Below are 4,976 nucleotides of genomic sequence, written 5' to 3' on the forward strand. Positions count from 1 at the left end.
AAGAAAACTAGAATATCGATTCAGGAGGTCCAACATCCAACCAATAGAAGTTGCAGAAAAAAAACAATAAATACAAGAGAGAAAATGATTTTTTAAAAAATTACAGGAATTTTTCCAAGAATTGAAGAACACAGATTTCTTAAGGTTGGAAAAGTCTACTAAATGCCCGGAAAAATAAAGAAAATAAGATTTTCACCAAAGCATAGCCTCAGGAGATTCAGATCTTCAGGGATTAGAAAAAAAAAAAAAATCCAAAAGCTTTTAGAAAGAAAAAAGAAAATCTTATACAAAGAATCAGCAATCAAAATGGCATGGTAGCTCATTCCTATAATCCCACCTCTTTGGGAGGCTGAGGCAGGGGAATCACCTGAGGTTGGGAGTTTGAGACCAGCTTGACCAAAATGGAGAAACTTCGTCTCTACTAAAAATATGAAATTAGCCGGGTATGGTGGCGCATACCTGTAATTCCAGCTACTGGGGAGGCTGAGGCTGGAGAATCGCTTGAACTTGGGAGGCAGAGGTTGCAGTGAGCCAAGGTCACGCCATTGCACTCCAGCCTGGGCAACAACAACAACAACAAAATGGCATCATACTTCCCAATAGCAACATTGCACATAGAAGACAAAGGGGAAGTATTTTCACAATTTGTAGAGTACTGGTGCTGTACTCTACCTCCAGCCAAACCTTCAATCAAATGCTACTGTACGAAAATACATTTTTAGACATTCTGATCTCAGAAAAATTATCTCCATGTACCATGTCTCAGGACACTATTAGAGAATGTGCTTTACCAAAACAAGAGGATAAATTATGAAAGAGGAAGATATAGGGTTCAACCCTGAAGGCAAGCAAAGGGGATGCCCAGGACATCAGTCAAGAGAAGTCTCTGGGTAGTAGCTATGCATAGGGAGTAGCATAGGGAGTAGCATAGGGAGAAACTTCCCCAGACTGGAATGGAACAGAGGCTTCCAGGCTGGGCGTGGTGGCTCACACCTGTAATCCCAGCACTTTGGAAAGGCAAGGTGAGCTTGAGCCCGGGAGTTTGAGGCCAGCCTGAGCAGCGTGGCAAATCCCCGTCTCCACAAAAAATTCAAAAATTAGCTGGGCATGGTGGCATGCATCTGTAGTCTCAACTACTTGGGAGGCTGAGGTGGGAGGCTTCCAGAAAAGAGGTCTCCAGGGGGAAAAATGGAGCTGAGACATGATCTGACAGGTTCAAATGTAGACTATCCTATTAGAAGTATTTTTTTTACCTTTCTTTTATTATTATACTTTAAGTTCTAGGGTACACGTGCACAACGTGCAGGTTTGTTACATATGTATACATGTGCCATGTTGGTGTGCTGCACCCATGAACTTGTCATTTACATTAGGTATATCTCCTAATGCTATCCCTTCCCCCTCCCCCACCCCATGACAGGCCCCGGTGTGTGATGTTCCCCACCCTGTGCGGGAAACTGAACCTGTGAAAAACATTAGGCATTTTCTTAACTCCAGAAAAAGCAAAACATGGTTCAAGAAAGGAAATGTTATCAAATTTTACTTGGTCAGCAGTGAACAATATTTACAAATTCATAGACATGGAAATGCTGAATACGGATTTAAGTAAAATGTATAATACATCCATAGGATGGTGGGGAGGGGGAGAGGGCCATAAGAAGGATAAAATCTTTTTTTTTTTTTTTTTTGAGACTGAGTTTCGCTCTTGTTGCCCAGGCTGGAGTGCAATGGCGTGATCTTGGCTCACCACAACCTCTGCCTCCTGGGTTCAAGTGATTCTCCTGTCTCAGGTTCGCGAGTAGCTGGGATTACAGGCATGTGCCATCACATCCAGCTGATTTTTTTGTATTTTCTCTATGTTGGTCAGGCTGGTTTCGAACTCCCAAACTCAGGTGATCTGCCCACCTTGGCCTCCCAAAGTGCTGGGATTACAGGTGTGAGCCACCGTGCCTGGCCCTTTTTTTTTCTTTTTCTTTTTCTTTTTTTTGAGACAGAGTCTCACTCTGTCACCCAGGCTGGAGTGCAGTAGTGCCATCTCAGCTCACTGCAACCTCTGCCTCCTGGGTTCAAGCGATCCTCCTGCCTCAGCCTCCTGAGTAGCTGGAACTATAGGAATGAAACACCATGCCCTGCTAATTTTTTTTTTAATTTGTAGAGATGGGGTCTCACTATGTTGCCCAGGATGGTTTCAAACTCCAGGGCTCAAGCGATTCTCCCACCTCAGCCTCCCAAAGTGCTGGGATTATAAGCATAAGCCACCATGCCTCGCCAGAGGGATAAAATCTTATCTGCCAAAACCTATAACATATAACATCAAAATCGATGAATACCAGAAAAAAAGCTAAAAAGTTGAAAATGGTAACCTCTGGGCAGAGTAGCTGCTGGGTTTTAAAAAAATATGTAGGCCAGGTGCAGTGGCTCACACCTATAATCCCAACACTGTGGGAGGCTGAGGCTGGTGGAAGATCACTTAAGGTCAGGAGTTTGAGACTAGTCTGGCCAACATGGTGAAACCCTGTCCCTACTAAAAATACAAAAATTAGCTGGGCATGGTGGTGGACGCCTGTAATCCCAGCTACTAGGGAGGCTGAGGCAGGAGAATTGCTTGAACCCAGGAGGCAGAGGTTGCAGTGAACTGAGATCCTGCCATTGCACTCCAGCCTGGACAAAAAGAGCAAAACTCCATCTCAGAAATAAAAAATATATATATATACATACACACACACATACACACACACATATTATATACCTTTGATGCACTAAATATTTATTACACAAGAAAATATGACCTCTTAGATTATACATAATTTTCTAACAAACTATAGGAGTTGCTTTTTAAAATACTAGATAAAAGGGGGCTATTGATTAAAAGAAGTTCCTGAGATGGTAAGAGGGTATATAATTCAGGACAGGAAGTGCTGATCATCTGGGGCTGGAGATAAAGAGGTGAGGTGAGTGTGGTAATAGATATTCCTGCAGGTATTGCAGCTTCCAGGGGCAGAAAGCTGAGGAAATCCATGCCTGATAAAATAGGTTATAATGTCACCTGCTGGGAGCAAAGGGAGTCTAGGCATTAAGCAGCTTGAAGACAGTGTGAAGGAACATACACAAGGAGCAGGATGTTACTGTGGAAATTTCAGGCTGGACATGGTGGCTCACACCTGTAATCCCAGCACTTTGGGAAGCCAAGGCATGAGGATCACTTGAAACCAGGAGTTCAAGACCAGCCTGGGCATCACAGTGAGATCCTGTCTCACAAACATTTTTTTTTAATTACTCAGGCATAGTGGTGCACACCTGTATTCTTAGCTACTCAGGAGGTTGAGGTGAGAGGATCGCTTGAGCCCAAGAGTTCAAGGCTGCAATGAGCCGTGATCGCACCACTGCACTTCAGCCTGGGCGAGATAGCAAGGTCCTGTCTCTAAAAAAAAACAAAAAAGAAAAATCAGCTGAGTCGCCAAAGTGGTAGATATTAAAAACCAAAGTAGTGAGTTGCGCAACAGACCACTATGCAGAAATTTCTTTTTTTCTTTTTCTTTTTTTTTTTTTTTGATACACAGTCCACTCTGTCACCCAGGCTGGAATGCAGTGGTGCAATCTCATCTCACTGCAACCTCTGCTCCCAGATTCAAGTCATTCTCTTGCCTCAGCCTCCCCAGTAGCTAGGATTACAGGTACGTGCCACCACACCCTGGCTACTTTTTGTATTTTTAGTAGAAACAGCGTTTCACCATGTTGGCCAGGCAGGTCTCCAACTCCTGACCTCAAGTGATTGACCGGCCTTGGCCTCCCAAAGTGCTGTGATTACAGGCATGAGCCATAGTGGGTGGCCTACACTTTCTACTTATACCAAGAATATAAAAGAGCTGGAGAAATTGGAGACAGAGGCAGAAAGAAAATTTTGGGAGGCAGCTGTGTTGTGAATGCCACTGCCCTTCAGGGGAAGGGGTGAAGAAGCTTCACTGCAAGGCAAAGGAGAAGGCTACGAGGGGCCCACTCTGAAAGCTTAAGATGTATCGCCTGCAATTTAGAATCCAAAGGTCAGAAGTTAGGCTGGGCAACTGCTGAGGGATGAAGCCAAGCAAAGGAGGCTGATTGAGTAAGAACAAGCCCACATGCCAGAACTGGCCATGGCAAAGCATGTGTGAGTGCTTCCCATGGATAAGAGGGAGGTCATGCCTGAGAGGGAGCTGGAATGGGGCTGTAGCGACTTAGACCTGGAGGGCTGATGTGTCCTTAGCAGAATGACACTGTAGGTGACCAGCAGGTGCCTAGGAGCCGTAGAAGGAACAGGTAGCCAGAGTGGAGATGCATAGACCTAGATCAAAGTTACTGCAAGTGGCGGGCTCTCCCAAGAACCATTAAGTGCCCACAAGACTGACAGCTGTGAAGAGTTGCCAGATACAGAGAGTGTGAAGCCATCTAACCACACAACCAGTCAAGTAAGACATTTTCTGCTCCTTTCCTCTCTTGTTCCTTGCGCTCCTGGAAGGGTCAGAAACCAGTGAAACAGTGGGAGAAAGAAAAGAGGGTTCACTTTGCGTGGGTCCAGGGTTTCTGCCTAAAGCATGTCCTGTCTGGGATTACAAACAGACGACTTACTTTTGAATGGAGATTGAAGTTTTGGTTGCTACCACCGTACACTGAACATTCACATTTAACATTAAGATTGTCTTTTTTAGTGATTTAAAGTAATCATCTAGGCCCAGTCGAGGTGGCTCATGCCTATACTCCCAGCACTCTGGGAGGCCGAGGCAGGCGCATCACCTGAGGCCAGGAATTTGAGACCAACCTGGCCAGCATGGCGAAACCCCATCTCTACCAAAAAATACAAAAATTAGCCAGGTGTGATGGTGGGTGCCTCCAATCCCAGCTAATTGGGAGGTTGAGGCACAAGAATCACTTGAACCCGGGAGGTGGAGGTTGCAGTGAGCCAAGATCACACCACTGCACTCCAGCCTGGGTGATAGAGTGAG

Source organism: Colobus angolensis, unplaced genomic scaffold (assembly GCF_000951035.1).
Source record: "Colobus angolensis palliatus isolate OR3802 unplaced genomic scaffold, Cang.pa_1.0 Scaffold193, whole genome shotgun sequence".
Lineage (NCBI taxonomy): Eukaryota > Metazoa > Chordata > Mammalia > Primates > Cercopithecidae > Colobus > Colobus angolensis.